At 36.6% G+C, this 21,161-nt stretch overlaps 1 long non-coding RNA gene across 1 annotated transcript in view; it reads left to right on the top strand.

Moving 5' to 3' along the window:
• LOC135277425 (uncharacterized) overlaps positions 1 to 1,861 on the top strand; it is a 372,506-nt gene extending 370,645 nt beyond the window's left edge. Inside the window, exon 5 of the long non-coding RNA XR_010345024.1 lies at positions 1,776 to 1,861. This is a non-coding gene — a long non-coding RNA (uncharacterized LOC135277425). The remainder of the gene's footprint in view (positions 1 to 1,775) is intronic.
• Positions 1,862 to 21,161: the final 19,300 nt, after the last annotated feature.

Genomic DNA, 21,161 nt, shown 5'->3' with positions numbered 1-21,161 from the left:
GAACAAGAAAAGAATGACTAAACAATGGAGAAACCTGGCCAACATTACCGGAGCCAAGTGATCAAGGTCAACATCAACAGTGATAATCATTCCTACTGATAACGTACCCTGCGTGCAGCACAGTATCAACATACGATGCAGATGGCACTTTTCCTCTGTGGTCTTCCTCTCAGGAACTCATAACCCAGTCTAATCATGAGAAAGATATCAGACTAATTACAGCATAAGGACATTTTACAGAATTCCTGACCAGTACTCCTCAATACTGTTGAGGCCATCAAAAACAAAGAATGTCTTAGAAACTGTCACAGCCAAGAGGTGCCTAAGGAGACATGACCACTAAACATAAAGTAGTATTCTGAATAGGAGCCTAGAACAGAAAAGTAACATTAAGTACAAACAGGAAATATGAATAAACTATAGATTTAATTAATAGTCATCAATATTGATTCATTAATTGTAACAAATGAACTATATTAATGTAAGACGTCAATACAGGAAAAAATTACATGTGTGGTACGTGGGAGCCTCTTTATATAAACGTATAACTGTTCCAAAATATAAAGCGTCTTTAAAAAATAAAGTAGCATGAATAAATAATGTGATGAAAGGGTTTTGTATTTAGATGTATTGAAACTACTTGCCTATAAGAATCAAATTCAAGTGTCAAATTAATTATCTGGTTCTTGACTTGAGACCTTCAGACTTAAACTGTACTTAGAGAAAAAAAATTAAGAGGTCAAGGAAGGTCATTAAGTTATTCATGTGAATGATAAACTAGTGAAGAAGAAAGTCTGAGCCAAATGATCCTGATTATCCACAATCATTGAATTCATCAAGACATAGCTCTGCTTCCTTTGCTTCCAGTCCTCTTGGGAATGAATATTCAGTGGTATGGCCCATCATTCATCTCTGAGATACATCATCCCCGAGAGAGATATCTGTCTCCACTGAGACAGCCTGCCAGTGATGGCTGTGGTTGGTGCTAACCCATTCCCACTCTCACCCAGGGACTGAGACACAAACTCACAAGACCAAGATGGCTGTTTTGGGCCCCTGAAGAGAATATTTCCCTGTGTGAAGGAAAATGAATTTAACAGGCTCCTAGCCAAAGCCACTGGGTCCATTACCTTTAAGTTCTAATGAGCTTCCTATGCCAGACTCCCTGTTACCACCACTACATCAAGTTGTAGATGACAACTCAGGATTTACACCGCCGAAAGTCAGTGAGCCTTTCTTTTCAATCTTATCCAAAGATAGAACACCTATCTTTGAAGCTGGTGTTCCATCCGAGGGAAGCCCCTCCTAAATAACAGATGTAACACAGTTAGTTCCCATGCCACACCAGAACATAGAGAAAACAATGAGATAGACTCACTGCCAGATACAGACTCTAAGACATCATGCACAGTTTGGTATACGGGTGTGGAGTACCCAAAGGTAAAGTGATCTGAGATTTCCTGGACTAACCATGGTGGACTCATTTCTTCCAGTCACTTTCTACTAAAGCCAAAAATGTGACCAGGTTCCCTCAGGGTCTCTAATTGCCCTGGTGGCTTTGGTAATTGCTCTGGACTCTTTCCACAAAAGAGTAAACAATGATGTGTCCTTTTAGATTTCCCACATCCTCTCAGTTCACACTCTCATGGAAGGAAATAAATACCCTTGTCATTTGCATAATAGAGAGTTCTTTTCCACATAGTGTCAGGTACCTTTGTGGTTCATTTGTTTTAATAATCTAAATTTCTTCCTATGATCTATCCTTTACTCAACAGAGCAGAGACTTCAGCTTGGCTTAGGTTCATAGAAGAGGGTAAAGGACCTACCTGAAATGTCTCAGGCAACGGATCATATCATAGGTAAAATATTTAAAAGCCCTAAAATCCAACCTCCTGCCTTTAAACCTAAATGTCCTTGCTAACCAATGACCACCTACTCCCAGAAATGCTATTTGGCTCACTGTATACATCCTGAGTTAAAGTCTGCTTCCAGGGCACTGGCCCTTCTAGGTTCCTTCTGTATTTGATGAAAAACTCTTACATGTGGGGAGGAGTTTCTTCAGCATTGCCTCACTGTCATTTTCGGCTGGATTAGTTGACAAGGAACATATTTAACTCTGATAAAAAAGAACATTCAACTTCTAGCTCACCAAAGATGCTGCACAGACAAAATTTGTCCCTAAGTCTAGACATTGGGTCTGGAAGCAAAAATGTAATGAATTTGGGCCTCAGAAGTTGAAATAGAAAAAAGAAGTGCTGACAAGAAGAGCAGGAAGCACTCAAGGAGAAATGCCACTTTCTGAACAGGCTCCCATGTTGCTTTCCTAGAGGATGCAGAACCAGGGATGGTCCAAGTAGCTCTGATAAGTGACAATATTCATAAGGAGTGGTAAATTTTGAGTGACATTGGAGACAGACCACAATTTGAGTATCTACTCTGCCACTTACTGGCTCTGTTATTTGGAACAAATAATTTACTGATGCTAAAATTCTTCATCTGTAAAATGGTAAGAATAATAATTATCTCAGTGTTTTCAACAAGATTAAGAGTAGTAATTTGTGTCAAGTACCAAGTACATAATTAAGTGCTTAATCCTCCTTAGCCATTAACTTTTTCAGAACACAGGTGGTTTTAGTGTTATTCAGTGGTTGCTTGGTTGGTTGGTTGATTGCCTTTTCACAAAAAAATTAAATGTTCCCAAATTTTCAATGCTTAGTTCAAAATCTAAGGAAAGCCAATTTGTTCTTCAATGGTTTTGTCATAACAAAATACTATAGACTGGGTGGCTTAAATAACAAAAATTTATTTTCTCACAGTCCTGGAGGCTAGAAGTCTATGATCAAGGTGCTAGTAGTTTCAGTTTCTGGTGAGGGCTCTCTTCCTGGTTTGCAGATGGCCACCTTCTCACTATGTTTTCACAGAGCCTTTTGTTGGTAAACATGCATGGAGAGAGAATGGGGGAGTTCCCCGGTGTCTCTTCCTGTAAGGACATTAATTGGATCGGGGCCCCACCCTTGTGACCTCATTTAATCTTAATTACTTTGTTAGAGGCCCCATCTCCAAATACAGCCACACTGGCCATTAGTACATCAACATGAATTTTGGGGGAACACATACATTCAGTCCATAACAGGTTTTTGGCAACTGATTGCTCACAGAAGAAGAAGAAATGCTATTTGAATGATGGCATATATGCCCCTTGGCAGTGCAAGACTTAGTATATTTATCCACACAATTAATTATAAGAGTAGGAAAATAGGTACCTTTTGACTCTCATTATCAAACAAACCTTTTAAATACCTACACTGTAGACTGCAGTAACAGCTCAAATTTATTCACTCTTCCCTATATCCTTTGACGGTGTCCTCTCACACTGATTCTAGCTTTAGACATATGACTCATTTTGGCTCATAGGACATTAGCAGTTGTGATGCAAGCAGAGGCATTAGAAGCACTTGTGCATTGAAGCTTCCTGCTTGCCACTTATGGAATCAACTACCATGAGAAAAAGCACAGGCTATTCTGCTAGAGGAGAGCTGAGACACCCAGCTAGCAATTGAGCAGCCCTCAGCTATTGTGCCAGTTGACTACAGAAGCCTAAGTGAACCCCCAGCAGGATCAGCAAACATTGGCCCAGATAAACAGTACTACCCAGCTACCCCAGCCTAAATTGCTGACCCACAGAATCATGAGCTAAATAGATGTTTATTGTTTTAAGCTACTAAGTTTCAGATTGGTTTGTTACACAGCAATAGCAAACTGATACATCTATGAAGTACTCAGGACTTCTCTTTAGGAAATACAGAAGAAACAGAATTGTAGGTGAGAAAACAAGACATACCATATGGGATATATCCTGCACTAAAAGTAAGGAGAAAAATTGAACCGTTAGTTTCATGAAGTATAATATTGATACCAAAGAGTGAGAAAATTACACATAACTTGGAAATATTATGCAATTACAGCATTTTGTATCCCATTTAGGATGAAAATTAATAAGGCTCATAAGAATTAATAATGGGGGAAAAGATGTCAGGGACATTTATTTTGCATTCAAGAAAATTTTCTCTATGGTACAACTCACATTTTGGGAAACAAATCAGATCACATTTCTTTTACCCAAACTGGTTTGCCCATTCCTTGAAATTACATATGATGACATAATCCAAGTGCAACTTGGCAAAATAGAGAAAGTGCAGCTCGAGTCTGGTTTCTCTTCAATTTTTATTTCCCCTGGGTCCCATTCATATTTCTTACAGACACTTTCCCTTGTGACCCAATCTAATTTGATTCCCTACCACATCTCCTCTACCAAGAGCATCCAAAGCTATTTTTCAGAGATCCTGTAAATAATCTTTTGACAATACTTAAAAGGTAATATTCAGAAGAAAAAAACTTTAGCTATAAAAGGAAGAGGGCATGGAAAAAAGGCTCTTTTCAGAACAGTGTCTAAGATTGTACCTGGATATTATCAACCAGTTGAGTGATCTATTTTTCCAACTGACTTGACAGAATTGACCCATTATCTTGGCTTTATAGAGAAAAAAAATCATAATGAGATAAAATGAGAAGGAAAAACTGACCAGTCAGAACAAAGTTATGGAAATAGAGCAGGCATCCTGAAAGGGCTGATATTTTATGACAAAGCAAAATGACAAAACTAAGAACAGTTATCTAGGCACAATATTCCAACATCCTTCAATGAAGTTAGAGAAGGAGCTTATGTTCTTCTTTGCAGAGAGATCTGACATCTGCAAAAAATTCATTTGCACTTGAATAAATTTTAAACTTCCTTTTTACTGTCCCTACTAAGGATTGAATGTTTATTTCCCTCCCATATTCCTGTGCTGAAATACTATCACAATGTGATAGTATTAAGAGATGGGGTGTTTAAGAGGTGATTAAATCATGAGGGCGGAGCCCAAATGAATGGAATGGAGGCTTTTATAAAAAAGGCTTCATATATGCCTTTTTCAGCTTTTTTCCTTTCTGTCATGTGAACAATCAAGGCATCATCTTGGAACCACAGAGCAGCCCTCAGAGACAATGAATCTGCCAGCACTTTGATCTTCAACTTCCCGGTCCCCAGAACTGTGAGAAAATAAATTTCTCTTCTTTATAAATTATCCAGCCTCAGATATTTTGTAATAGTAGCACAAGCAGATTACAACAGTCTTCTGTGTCCTTTCTTGGCCCCAGGGGTCTCTCCCCATTGCCTGTCAAGCTCACTCTGCTCTAGCATGCAACCAACACCTTATACTAGTTTGCTAGGGCTGCCATGACAAAATGCCACAGACTAGGTGGGTTCAACAGAAATTTATTTTCTCACAGTTTTGGAGGCAGAAGACCAAGATCAAGGTATGCTATGGACTGAATTGTGCTCCCTCTCCAAAATTCGTATGTTGAAGCCCTAATCTCCAATGTGATGGCATTGGGGCCTATGGGAGATCATTAGTTTTGTATGAGGTCATAAAGGTGGAGCCTTCATGTTGGGATTAGTGCCCTTATATGAAGAGGGAGAGATACTAGGGCTTTGTCTCCATCACATGAGGACACAGGGAGAACATGGTCATCTGCAAGCCAGGAAGAGAGACCTCACTGGGGAACTGAATGCGGTAGTCCCTTGATCTTGGTCTTCCCAGTCTCCAGAATTGTGAGAAATAAATTCCTGCTGGATAAGCTTCCCAGTCCATGGTATTTTGTTGCAACAGCACAAGCTGATTGATACAAGTTTGGTTTCTTCCCAGAGCCTCTGTCCTTGGCATGTACATGGCCATCTTCTCCCTGTGTCTTCAGATTTTTACACTGTGCATGTCTGTGTCCTTCCTAAGTTTATTTTCTTATAATGACACTAGTCACATTGAACTAGGGCCCATCCTAATGGCCAAATTTTACCTCTTAAAGCTCCTATATTCAAGTACTGGGGTGTAGAACTTAAACTTAAGGTCCTTGCCTCAGAGGTTATCTTTCACCGTACTTCCTTGATGTTAAACCAATTTCATTGGCTTCATCATTGTACAAGATGGAATGAAAATACTTCTTCCAGGTTAAATATACATGTCAGTTTATTTCAAGGTGCACCCTAATTTTGGACATGTGATTTGTAAGGGGAAAAAACTGTCTTTTAAGAAATATGATAGTAAATGACTTTGAAAGCCTAAAAGTTCCTGCAAGATTTAAAGAACTGAAGCTCTAATAGTTGGAATTATGGCCCATGAAGAAGTCATAAGTAGATGGCTCTCCACTGAGTGATCCATTTAGATTACTTAGCTTCACATTCTCAAATCTTGTAACATCACTGAGGATATTTTCAGTGTGGACTGGAGCAAAGGGTGCGAAGGCAGAAGCAAGGGACCTTGCTCAGTTTCTTCCAGTTCTTTCATTAGGAAGTAGTACCCTACACACTGACCATTAGCCACAGGCTTTTTCTTACAAGGTCGTTGTTTTCAAATCCCCACCGTGCTCTAGTTCCTTTTTATAGGAACTGCGTAAGTATCAAGCAGGCAGCTAGTCAATGCTGACTGACCGAATTAGTACCATCATCATTGCAGAGATATTCACATGAGACCACTAGTAATTCCAAGTGGCCTTCATCTTTATTTTGAAGGTGAGAAGGTGTAGATCTGTTCCTTTTTAATCCTTTTGTCCACCCACCACTTACTTCTATCTGAAAGGAAAATTGCCCTTCATGAACATCCATTTCCCAGGGGTGGATATAAAATCAAAATCCCCAGTCTCTCAAATACTCCTCCTCTTTCTGCTTCAGTGCTTTACTCCTCATCCCCAAGTAAATAACCTTAATGTTCACATTGAACATTGAACAAATAGAAACTGAACTTTAGATATTTATCTTGAGTGATTTCCCCAAGAGTATATGACAGACTCCGCCCTGCACTGTGCTTTCTCCTTGAGACACTGTCCCTTATCTCCCAAACTTTTGTCACAAGCTTACTGCTTGCTTTCTTCAGAAATATTGCTAATGACTAAGGAGGGGTAAACATCAAATTCTATTTATTCTTCCCCTCTCAGAGCATTTTCTTGTTTCTGCACTTTCTGTCTAAAATAACCCTTTTTGAAAATCATCATAAAAGCTTGTCACTCCTACTTTGATGTTTCTTACCCCATAACCCATGCTGGGGCTGCCCTATAACTGTTTTTCTTTGCTGAACTGATCAAAAGTCCCCCGGCTAATTATATCATCTGGGAAGCAGAGGCAGTGGGTGTTGGGAGGGGCAGCCAGTGCCATTCATACTAATTTGGCTTCAGCTCCTACATTGCCACTCTCCAAAGAGACTAATTCTTCTTTGCATGTTGACCAAAAAGAAACAAGAGGGGGAGCAAGCACAAGCGAGACAAACAGACTGCTATTCCTGGACACATAAAAATATACCTTGGAAGTGGTTTAGTGAGGAAAAAATATTTTTTAACTCCCACCACAACATTTGTCAGTCTAATTTCTTCTTGAGTAAACAGTTCTCTGTTGGAGCCAAATGACACAAGGCGTTTTTCAGCTAAATGGCCTTTTGTTTATCAAGGTTATCTATCCATGTGGATTGTTGTCTCTGGTCACTTGCTCCTCTGGGTTGAAGGCAAAGGCATAAATTGTGCCCATGTAATCTCTTCATTTTAAGAGAAGGGGCACAGGGACAAGTCATAAGACATTTAAGTGCTGGGAAACTTCTTAGCCTGAGTTTTCTTTCTCAGGAGTCAGCTTACTCCACCAGTGCCTCTATTCATGTGGGATATAATGTTATTTCATTTTCCTCTGGTCATTTTACATCCCTGGAGAGAGCTTGACTCATGATATAATTATATGCTCGGCCAGTTCCCACTGAGAATCACTCCAGACTGCCACTGACCTGCCCCCCACTGATCTTCCACTCCAGTGCCAAAGAGAGCAGAGCTCTGCCAGAAACAGAGTGACACTTTTTGCAAAACTGTTAATTCTTAAGTTCTCAGACAACAGTTTGCAATGGCTGTTCTCTTTTCTCCAAGGGGAACAGCGAGTGCTAGAGGTTAGTGACTCACTGCAGAATCAGCCCAATTTGTGGTCTATCTGGGCTGGTCAGCACAGCCTGCCTAGTTCTCTTTGGTGGTTCTTAAAATGTTTCCTGGAGGACGGATTTTTAAATGTTTGGGAATTAAGACTTGTTTTACAGAAAATATAAATACTGCCACTAGAGTTGTATAAAGCATAGTCTTGTATAAAGCCACCTTGAGGAGGTGACAGGATGACCTTGGCAGCCCCTCATAATCAATGGCTTGTTACCTGTCCTTCCATTCCAATTGTCCTGAATGAAGATCAGTCAGGGCTGTGGAATCCCATCTCTACAGGCAACATGGAGAAGTCACCTTTTCTAGTTGCTTGATTTCAGATAAGACTTCACACTGTTTGCAATTACTTGCAGGGCTGGAAGCTTCTTAACCAAATCATTTGAAAGCCATGCTGGAGCTTTATCTCCTAGCACTTTAATGTCTTTTTCTTATGTCTACCACAAATCCAGACTGTTTCCATTAGATCTATTTTTTCTGGTCTCCAAGGCTTTAGGGCTCATGTCAAATCTTAACTTCCTCAGAAAAGCTTTTTCTGACCCCGTAATCTAATTTACATGTTCCCCATTATATTTTTAATCATAGCATCCTATTCTTTCTTCATAGCTCTATCATAACTTGTAATTATATATTTTATTGCTTAAAGTATGTCTCCTTCCATTAGAATGCAAATTCCATGAGCAAAGACATATCTGGTTCTTTTTAAAATTTTACTACTGTTAAACCAGAGGTTTCACATAGCACCTGGTACAAAGTTAGTTCTCAATATACATTAGATTTATAATTAACATTATTATCATTATTTGAATAAATACATTTTTCTGCAGCCACTCAACTAAATTCTTCATGCTTTTGAAAATTATGACCACTTCCCTCTCCTCCATTTCTTTCTATTTTTCTATTTATTTCTACATGTGCCATCAAAGATCCTGGATCTTTTCTAATTGGAAAACCATAATAAAAAAATATATGTCTTTCTGCCATTTTAATATTGCATTGCCCTCATGGAGACAATCCAAATGGCTTTCTCCCAGAAGGTCTCAGGAACCTCATATTCATAGTGCAGTTGCATCAAGAGGACCTGAAACATTGCGTCAAAATAGCCCACTTTTTCCACCCAGTGATCCTCTTTACCCCAAATGATCTCCCTGTATTGGCTGGAAAGCATGCCGCTGGATGACCTAGTGTTGCTGCTGCCTGAGAGTAGGCCATGGGGTTCAGAAAGAGTCAAACGGTCAGAAATAAGGGTAATGTCAGTCCAACACTGCTCCTCCCAGGGAAAGCAGACTGTGATGACTGAGGAGGGCTGTGGTGTGAATGCAATATGACCTTACACCCCACTCCTCAGATGTCCTTTGCTAACTCATATTTCCTACAACACCCTTCCCTCCAAGGTCCAAGAAGGAAGGGGCCCTACAGTGCCTTCATTCCAACTGACCTCCCCAGCAGAGATCATCTGACAGTCATCTTACCTGCCTGCCTATTTCTTAGAAGCTGTTACAAAGAGGCAAGATGCTGGATTTTCATCTCAGCTCTGCCACTTATGAATTGTGTGTATTTGAAACAAAGATTTCACTTCTCCGAGTCTCAAATACTATAACTATAAAATAAAGCTAACTTCCTCATAAAGTTATTGTGATCATTTAAATAATAATTATGATGATTATACTAACAACAACAGTACTAATGTTTCTAAAGCACAGTGCATAACACTTCATAGCCTCCCCATAAGTATTTATAGGATCTATTATACCAAACTGCCCAGGATAGTTCATAAGCTGATTCAAATATAATTTTAAAAAAATTTTTATCAGTATCATCAATTTTTTTTTGAACTACCACTCCTGTCAAAGCATGGGGAATGCAATTAAGAAAAAAGCCTTTAAAAGCTCCTGACTTTGTCAAAGAGATATATCTGATATATTATGTGATCCATGGCAAAAAATAATAAAAATAATGTGCACTGAGCATCAAATGAATGGCCTGAAAAACAAATGTCTCCAATATCACAGATGGTAGCTATTCCTGCGGGTGGAGCTATTGTAGAAATTTTCTGGGAAGACGTAACAGTGCTTTTGTTTCTGTTAGACTCTCAAACTCAGTGGCTTAAGAAAAATGATTTATTATTTTTGTGTGATCTTGTGGATTGGCTATGACGCCCTTCTGCTGGTTTTCTCTTGGCTCACTTCCGAAGTTGCACTCAACTGGAGGGTCTGCTGGTCTAGCAGTTGCTGATGGCTGCTGACGAGGGGGCCTTGGTTCTCTTCTGTGTGACCTTATATCCTCCATTAAGCCACCCTGATGTCCTTACGTGTAGGTCATTAGATTTATAATTAACAAGAGGGTGAAAGTGGAAGCTTCAAGGTCTCTTGAGGCTTGGGCTGTAAAACTAGCATGATACTATTTCCACTTCAGAAGCCTAGTCCAGATTTAAGGATGATGAGTGGAATGGCAAAGTCACATTGTAAAGTGGCATGCATATTGGAATAAGAATTGGTTTCACCATGACTCCGTCTCAAAAAAAAAAAAAAAGAATTGGTGACTATTAAAAAATTTACCTGAGCTTAGTTTTGTCATTATTTGTATATAAATGTTCCTTGTCACTACACTGTCAATCCATTGAGGGCAAGTAAAGTGACCCCTGAACTGTTTGCAGTAATTAATATAGAATCTAGAACAGAGTAGCATCTCGATAAAGGTCTGTAAATATGTAAATGAAGGAACAAATTATAAGCAAATATAGTATTCCAAGTAGCATACTAATAGAGTAATAATGAAAATAATATTGCTGGCTTCCACTTCTGGCATGAGAAAGTAGTGACCAGAGAAACAGAACTAAAATGATCCTCCTTACTTAATGAAATAACTTGGAAAATATATAAAACCGCAGTTTTCAGACAACAGTTAGTATAGGACAATGATCCCTGAAACAGGGAAGACAAACAAAGTGAACCCTGTGGGTGCTCCAGATTACTGCCATAAAGAGTATACAGGGTGTAATCCAGGAAGGGAGAGCTAAATGGAACCCAGTGACTGGTGATTTCCTTGAGTTGAGAAGACAGGGTTCAAAGTTCAAAGAGCGCATGGTAGCCAGTGTTCACAGAGAAGAGTACCAAAGAAAGAAGAGTGTCCAAGGAGAGAGAGTCCTGGAGATATGCAAGTTCCCTTTGAGTCTTTAGCTAAGGATTGATCAGTAAAAACATATGAAGAAACTATCAAGGCCAGGGAAAGAACAAGTAGAAAAAGCAAGCAGAACAATCCCCAGAGCTCACATAATCTCAAAATAGTCAGTAGTCCCACTAGCCAAGGAGGAAAGACCTCATAACATATGAGGCATTAGATAGAGTTCCCAGAAGAGTATTGACTCAGAATTGGGCCCAAGTTAGCCATAGACTGACGTTTGTTGTAGATCCATCTAACAACGTTCAAAGCAAGCCATAAAATAATCAAACTATTTTCAAGTAACCAGTTCAAATCTCAAAATATTTAAAGGAATATTTAAAATATGAAATCCAGCATCCAATAATGTAAAATTTTTTTTACATTATGTGTATACCAGTTCAAATCTCAAAATATTTAAAGGAATATTTAAAATATGAAATCCAGCATCCAATAATGTAAAATTCACAAGTCTAGCATCTCATTAAAAAATTACCAGGTATGCAGAGAAATAGGAAAATAAAATCCATAAAAAGGAATAAAATCAATCAATAGAAACAGATCAAGAAAGGGCACAGATAATAAAATCACTATATACAAACATAAAACAGCTATTACAACTAAACTCCATATGTTTAAAGTGACAGGACAAGTCAGGAGTATAATAGGGATACTTACTGAAGATATTTTTAAATATTTCAAAAGATGGTTATGAAAAGATAAGTTATGGAAAATATTATGAAAGACCTAAATTGAAGTTCTAGGATGAAAAAATATAATGCCTGAAATAAAAAAAAAAAATACTGAATGAAATTGAAAACAGATTAAACACTGCAGAAGAAAATGAGCAAATTATTAGTGAGTGGTAGGACAACGTGGAGTGACCTAAGAGGTACATAATTAGACATCTAGAGAAGGAGGAGAAAGAAAAAAAAAACAAAATATTTTAAGAAATAGTCACTAAAACATTTCCAAATTTGATGAAAATTATAAATATATAGACCCAAAGAGTTCAGAAAATGTCAAGCGGAAAATAAATAAAAATTACAGCAACATGTATCATATCAGATGGTTTAAAACGTATAACAAAGTGAAAATCTTAAAAAAAAATCAGAAAAAAGACATATTACATACAAAGGAAAATGATAAGAATTGCAGATTTCTTGTCAGAAGCAATGCAAACCAGAAGACAGTGAGGTGACATCTTTAAAAATCTGAGTGGTAGGGAAGGAAGGGAAGGTAGGAGAACAATCAGCTTAAAATTCTATACCCAGAAAAGATATCTTTCAAAAACAAATATTAAATAAAGATTTTCTTAGTCACACAAAATCTAAAAGAAGTATTTGCCTGAAAATCACACTACAAGAAATGTGGGAGGAGAAAGACTTTTGGGAAGAAATAAAGGGATAGCAGCTAGAAACATGAATGTATAAAGAAACAGAGCACAGAAATACACAATGTAGGTTTAAACATAAAGAACTTACCTTTTTTTAAATTGGCTATTTAAGTATTACAGTATATGCAGAAGTAAACTGTATGACAGTAGTAACAAGGGGAGGAAGGGAAAAATGGGCATACCCTTGTAAAGTTCTTATAGTTTATATAAAATGTATACTATATATTAAAGGCAGCCTGTACGAAGTTGAAGATATACATGGTAAACCATAAAGCAGCCACTAAAAATACAAAACAAAAAGGTATAACTAATAAGACAACAAAAGATAGAATCTAAACAATATGCAACTAATCTAAAGCAAGGCAGAAAAGGGGTAAAAGAGTTGAAAAACAAACAGGACAAATAAAAACAAATATCAATTATATTAATAATTACATTAAATGTAAATACATAAACACATCAAGGAAAAAGCAGAGATTGTCAGATTGGAAATCAAACAAATGCAAAACAAAGAAAACAAAGACAACTTACTAGAAGAAATAAAATAGATTAAAATAAGATTTTAAATATATATATATATAATTCTAGTACAAATTAAAGAAAATAGAAGTGGCTGTATCAACATCAGACAAGGTAGATTTTAAAGTAATAAATATGATAAAAGATAAAAGAGGTCATTTCATAAGAAAAAAGTACTTAAATTAGCATGGGGAAATAGAAATCCTAAATGTTTATGCAGCTAGTAATAGAAATTCTAAATATGTAAAGAGAAAACTCAGAGTAGTAAAAGGAGAGATAGATAAATCCACATATATGTCATATATTTCAATATCTCTATTTCAATAAATGATAGAATGAGTAGACAAAAAGTTACTAGAATATGGACATGGACACTTTTTCAAACAACTTTACCTAACTAACATTCACAAAACACTCTACCCAACAACAGCAAAATACGATTTCTTTCCAAGTGCACCAAGAACATTTACCAAGATAAACCATGTTCTAATCTTTAAAAAGCTTCAAATTATATAAAATATGTTATTTGGTCACAATGGAATTAAATTGTAAATCAGTAACATAAAAATCTTTATAAAATTCTCTGTTATTTGGAAATTTAATAAGACATTTCTAAAAAACTCATGCATCAAAAGAAGGAATCAATGAAAAATTAGAAAGTATTTTGAATGAAATAAAAAGGAAAACAAGATATACCAAAATTTGTGGGATACTGCTAAATTAGTACTTTTAAAGGGAGATGTATAATTTTAAATACTTTTGTTAGAAAAGAAGTCTCAAATCAACTAACTTTCACTTTAAAGAACAAGAAAAAAATAATAAACGCAAAATAAAAGAAGAGAGAAAATAAAAATAAGAGCATAAACCAATGAGATGGAAAACAGAAAAATAATGTAGAAAATCAATTAAATTACAAGCTACAACTTTGAGAATATCCACAAATTTTATAAAGATCTAGGGGGAGAAGTGGGAAAATGTAAGTTACCAACATTAAGAATCAAAGATAGGATATCACTACAGCTCCTACAAATATTAAAAAGCTAACAATAGAATGTTTGCTGGCAAATTCTAGCAAACAAGATATAATCTATGATATAGATTCTCTCTACATTTATGACTAGATACAATGCACTCACAATCAAAATTCCAACAGGCTATTTTGTACAAATTGGCAAGCATATTCTCAAATTTGTATGGAAATTTGAAGGCCCTAGCATAATCCGAAAGCTTTGAAACAAAAAGAATAAAGACAGAGCACTACACTACCTTATTTCAAGACATACTATAGATGTACAGTCATCAAAACAGTGTGGCATTGGCATCCAGATAGACAAACAGAACAAATAGTCAGGAAGATATAGAAATATTGATCATTACCCAATATATAAAAATTAACCCAAATTGTCAAAGACTTAGATGTAAGACTTTATAAAAATCCTAAAAGAAAACAAATGAGACTATCTTAGTGATCTTGGATTTGGTAAAGAGTTCTTAAATAGGGCATGAAAGACACCTTTTATAATCATAGGTATCTATTCCTCATAATTTATAATATCTATAATATTGGACTTAATAAAAATTTAAAACTATTGTTCTTCAAAAGATATTATTAATGGCTGGGTATGATGATTCATGCCTGTAATCCAACACTTTTGGAGGCAAAGTCAGGAGGATCACTTGAAGCCAGGAGTTTGAAACCAGCCTGGGCAACAAAGCTAGACCCTGTATCTACAAAAAAATAATTTTTTAAAGGGCACTATGAATAAAATATAAAGCAAACCTTAGGCTAAAGACAAGATTTGCAGATCTATGTCTACAAAAGGGGTGGTATCTAGATGTAAAGAACTCTTACAACTTAATAAAAATGGAGAAAAAAACCCACAATTTTTTAAATGGGGAAAAGATTTGAACAGATATGTCACCAAAAAAGGTATATGGATGGCAAATAAATACAGGAAATGCAAATTAACATCCCAAAATCACACTACACATTTACTAAAATAGCTAAAATGTTTAAAATTCACCATAGCAAACATCAGCAAGAGTATTGAGCAACTGAAACTTTCATACACTACTACTGGGAAGTTAGGGAGTGTAAAATTTTATGACCACGTTGGAGAATATCTTAGCAGTTTCTTAAATAGCTACACATTCACTTATAATATTCAACCATTACATTCTTCAGTATTTATCCAAGAAAAATAAAAACATATGTCTACAAAAAACTTGTACATAAATGTTCATAGATTTGTAATAGCCAAAAACTGGAAATAACTGAAATGTTTACCAATAGGTGAATGGATAAATATATTATGGCCTATCCATAGAATGGAATACTACTCAGCAATAAAAGGGAACAAACTCATGATACAAATAGCAACATCGATAATTCCTAAAATAATTACGCTGAGTTGAATAAATACAGTCATAAACAAATGTAGATTCCATTTATATCAAATTCTAGAAAGTGCCATCTACTCTATATTGACAGAAAGCAGATCATTGATTAACTCAATATGGGTAACTGGAGAGAGAGATGAATTACAAAGAGGCATTCAAAAGCTATGAGAGTGATGGATATGTTTATTATCTTAATTACAATGATGGTTTCATGGTAGTAGCCATATGTAAAAATGCATCAAAGTATACACTTACGTATATGAAGTTCATTTTATAATTGCTATACTCAAATAAAGATTCAAAAATTAATAATGATATTAATACCTAATAATTAAATTGAGCTTATTATGTGCTAAATAAGCAGTTCTCAAACTTTTTTATCTCGGGACTCTTGTATACTCTTATGGGTTATTGTGTACATCAAAACATTTTGTTTATATAAATTTTATTCATCAATATTTACCATATTAGACATTTAAATAGAATTTTAAAAATTTGAATTTGCTAATTTATTTTAAAACAATAATAATGAACCCATGTCAACAAAAGATGATAACAGTATCTACCCCATAGAGGTGTGATAAGGATTAAAATTCAGCAAAGTGCTAGGACATGGGAAAGCTCAATAGCTTGTAGTTATCAATACATAATCCTACACTCTAAATATTTAACAAATGTGCTATATTCTACTAACCTGTGTAAGATACAGTGTGGAACAAAAATCCTACCACACACATAGACTTAGAAATAGCCTTAAACATAGATGGAACATCATAAATAAATAAAATTTATCACCTCTGAGAACACAACATGATTTTTAAAAGGCATTATGAATCTGCTGAAAATAAACAGATTATTCCACAATGGCATAGAAAAATATAGCTAACAAGGTAGGAAACAAAGTTAACATAAAAATCACCTCAAATTGGCTGGGCGCAGTGGCTCACGCCTGTAATCCCAACACTTTGGGAGGCTGAGGGGGGTGGATCACGATGTCGAGAGATCAAGAGCATCCTGGCCAACATGGTGAAACCCCATCTCTACTAAAAATACAAAAAATTAGCTGGACGTGGTGGCACATGCCTGTAATCCCAGCTACTTGGGAGGCTGAGACAGGAGAATCGCTTGAACCCAGAAGGCGGAGGTTTCGGGTGAGCCGAGAATGTGCCATTGCACTCCAGCCTGGGCAACAAGAGCGAAACTCCGTCTTAAAAAAAAAAAATCCCCTCAAATTACACACTAACATAAGTTCTGAATGTTTCTAAGTGAAAATACAAAGAAAAGTTCTATGAAGAAAGGAGTTCTGAAGTTTTAAAGCAGTAAGAAAACATATAAAAGAAATTAATTTAAATTTTACAAATAAAAAAGCAAATTTCTGTAGGTAAAAACTCGTAACACAGGCAAGTAAGCAAGTGGGAAGTATTTCCACAAATCTATAGCATATATGTCTTCAGTATGAAATAAACTTATGCAAATTTTTGTTCTAGTCAATGTTTTTTGCTTAGGGCTTTGTTCAGTAAAGTGAAATCTACAAAGTTATTTAAGAATTATTACAGTATAATAGCATCAGAATATTTAAAAATATTTTGGGTACTAGAGAAGGTATTATAAAACTAACATTTTAGAAATAGAGCCCACTTTTATTTTTAAAATAAGCAAGCTGTGGCAGTTTTTCTTTTCTTCCTTTTATTGGCCATTGGAAAGCTCAATCATCTTTTCACAATTTTTTTTTTCTTTTCGTTCTTATTGTATATGTTTAAGGTGTACGTCATGTCTTCATACACATACATAGTGAAATGATTACTATAGTCAAGCTAATTAGAATATCCCTCATCTCACATAGTTACCTATGTGTGTATATAGTAAGAGTACCTACAACCTATTCTCTTAGGAAATTTCCAATATACAATACAATATTAACTATAGACTTCATGCTGTACATTTGCTCTCTAGACTTATTGATCCTAATTGAAACTCTGCAGTCAATTTCTTCCCATTTTCCCATCCCACTCTCAGCCCCAGATCCCAGCAACCACTATTCTACTCTTCGCTTTTTTGTGTTTGACATAAGACCATGCAGGCTGGGGGCTGTGGCTCACGCCTATAATCCCAGCACTTTCGGCAGCTGAGGTGGGTGGATCATGAGGTCAGGAGTTCAAGACCAGCCTGGCCAAGATGGTGAAACCCCATTTCTACTAAAAATTAGCCAAGCATGGTGGTGGGAGCCTGTAATTCCAGCTATTTGGGAGGCTGAGGCAAAGAATTGCTTGAATCCAGGAGGCGGAGGTTACTGTGAGCCGAGATCACGCCCCTGCACTCCAGCCTGGGCAACGGGGTGAGACTGCGTCTCAAAAAAAAAAAAAAAAAAAAAAAAATCAGCAGTATTTTTCTTTCTGGCTTATTTCACTTAACCTAATGTCCTCCACATTCAGGCATATTATAAATGACAAAATCATCTTCTTTATTAAGGCTACATGAAATTCCAGTGTGTGCGTGTAACATTATCCACTCATCTATTGATGAACACTTACATTGATTTCATATCTTGGTTATTATTAATCATGCTGCAATGAATATGAGAGTGGAGATATTTCTATGAAGTGCTGATTTCATTTCCTCTAAGTATATACCCAGAGGAGGGATTGCTGAGTCACGTGGTGATTCTATTTTTAATATTTTGAGGAAGCTTCATACTGCTTTCCCTAATAACTGCACCTGCAGATATTTTGTAAACGAAGGAACTTATTTGATAAACAGATCAAAACATTGAATATATGATTCACAAATAAGGGGAAAAATGCTCACTAACAAACACAAATGTGTGTGTACAAATTTCAAGCAAAGATACACAATTTTCCTTGTCCAAACAGTAATTGTTTTATGTCATTAACATTTTCTGGTCTGAGAAAAATCACTCTGAAGTCACAATAAGGACTCCATTGGTGTCAGAAACTCAATTCAAACCAATTTGAATAAGGAAATAAAGATAGAGAGTGGGAAGGGAGGAGGAAGGGAGGCAGGTAAGGAGGCAGGAAGGAAGACAAGAAGAATAGAGAAAAATAAATTACTGTTGGCTTATCTAAGTGAAAAACATAGGGTTTTTCATAGGGTTTTAACCCAACATAGGGTTAAACCGCTGGTTTTAACTTGCAGGTGAATCCCTATGGCCCTACAATGTAACCAGGGTCCAGCCCTTCCCTCTCCATTTACCTCTGTTTTTTTAAAAAAGGAGATGAAGAGTGGAGAGGGAAGGGCTGAACCCTTTTCACACACAAAAGTGACTGTGTAAGATGATGGATATTCTAATTAGCTTGACTGTAGCAATCATTTCACTATGTATATATGTGTGGAAACATGACATATGCCTTAAATATATACAATAACAATTTAAAATATATAAACCCATAAAAAGATTGAGATTTCCAATCCAATGGTCCTCTTCACAGCTCAGAATTTTGAAGAAAATAAGAGAAACTCCCCTTTAAAAAAATCTCCAGTGGCCCAGCCTGGATAACATACTGACCCCAGATCAATTGCTGAGTTGTTACTGTTTCTCTTTCAGGAAGCCAGAGAGTAAGTTTTCTAATAGGTTACTCTGAGTGATCAAGATGATGGCATGCAGTGGCAACTCCATGTGAGTCATAAAGCAGGAGAGAGACTGAGTTCTTAATAGGGAGGTGCACCAGAAAAACAACCCAGAACAGATTTTCCCTTATAGTAGGAGGATGAATTGATACAAATTTTTGAAAAACAATTTGAAATGTGTATCAAGAACTTTAAAGTGTGCCCGTTCTTTAACCTAGCACAAGTCTAAAATCTCCTCAAAGACAAGAATCATATTTATTCATGGTTCTGAATCATCAGCCCCAAGAACATTAACATAAAAGAAAGTATTAAGTAATAAACAAACAAACAATTTCTCTTCTTGGACTCTATATTAAGGAAATCAATCAAAACTGCTACAAAGATTTAAACACAAAAATGTTGCTAGGACTCAAAATGACATATAATAGGAGACCTACTAGGTAAGCTGTGGAGTAATAACACTAATAGCCATTGAAAATAATGTCTGCAAGTAATTTGACTAACATGGGAAATGCTAACTACATATGTTAAGGAAAATATGCAGGCAAAAATAAATACTATGCATATAAATATAAATAATATGTTCACATACTGTAAAAAAAAAAACAAAAACATTTGTACTGGTCATTTTTGCATGTTATAGGTAATTCTTTTATATTCTGTTTCTTCTGTATTTCTAATTTTCTAAAGCAAATATATGCTATTTTTTAAAACAAAACCTCATTACAAAACAGTTGACAAAACAGCTGCTCTTCATACAGTGTGATTTGAGGTTACCATATGGAGGCATGGGCGCCCAGGTCCACTGAAAGATGAGCAGGTAGAGTGCCATCTTCAGAACAGCCTCCAGGGAAAAAGGGATCCAGGTCTACGGATCGAAGAGAGGAGAATGTTCCTCAAGGCTACATGAGGTGGGTTCTGGGGTAGGGAGTCAGAATTTTAGAGGAACTGAAGCTACAATGAAATAAACAACAGAAGAGATCAAATCTAAAAGTCAAGGAATAAAAACAAAGAAGTTGAGCCTGGTAGGTTCTATAATGGGGAAGTGATGACTTCTTAAAGTGGCCACACCAGGTTAAGGTGGGAGTGGCCCCAAAGGTAAATTTCACTCAGTGTTTCATGTCTCTGCATAAACATCTGACTCCTCTACAGATCACATGTTCCATTGTATCCTGGTGCCTAGCACAGTGCCTAGAGTATGAAAAACCTGCAAGCAAATAAATATTTAATGAACGAGTGATGGTAAAGAACTATTATGCTTGACCCACAGTGTAGCGAAGCAATTCCTTCTTGCAAGATCCCAGGTATAGAGACAGTGATAGACTGTCATCTGTGAGTTGCTGGCAGGCAGCATCTGACACCACACTCCAAGGAAAAGAAGAGGTTTGAACATCCAAGGCATGCTAGACTCCATAGAAAAATTACCAAGTCACGAAAAGTGCATTCATATAGCAATTCACCCCGTCTACATTCACAACACTCATGATCAAAGATCTCAATTGGCAAAGCCTCCTGCTCCTATTCCTGTAATACAAATGAATCTTGGCCATAGTGTGAAATAAGAAATTCAGACGTAATCATTGAGTGAATTCTACTGTCTTCTTATCATTTTCACTTCTTGTCCCTTTTTCACCCAGTACCATCTGTATTTTTTCAGTCCTTATACAAAATATTCAGTTTTCTTCTACTGAGTTTTTTTTTTTTTTTCTTTTTTTTTGAGACGGAGTTTCGCTCTTGTTACCCAGGCTGGAGTGCAATGGCGCTATCTCGGCTCACCGCAACCTCCGCCTCCTGGGTTCAGGCAATTCTCCTGCCTCAGCCTCCTGAGTAGCTGGGATTACAGGCACGCGCCACCGTGCCCAGCTAATTTTTTGTATTTTTAGTAGAGACGGGGTTTCACCATGTTGACCAGGATGGTCTCAATCTCTTGACCTCGTGATCCACCCGCCTCGGCCTCCCAAAGTGCTGGGATTACAGGCGTGAGCCACGGCGCCCGGCCTCTTCTACTGAGTTTTAACGTATTTCTGGGTAGTAGAAACTGAAACGCTTG

This window comes from Aotus nancymaae, unplaced genomic scaffold (genome assembly GCF_030222135.1).
Source record: "Aotus nancymaae isolate 86718 unplaced genomic scaffold, 86718_ANA_hifiasm-v0.15.2.pri h1tg000032l_0, whole genome shotgun sequence".
NCBI classification, from domain to species: Eukaryota; Metazoa; Chordata; class Mammalia; order Primates; family Aotidae; genus Aotus; species Aotus nancymaae.
Note: the sequence above shows the minus strand (reverse complement) of the source record. Positions and strands in the feature narration are given on the sequence as shown.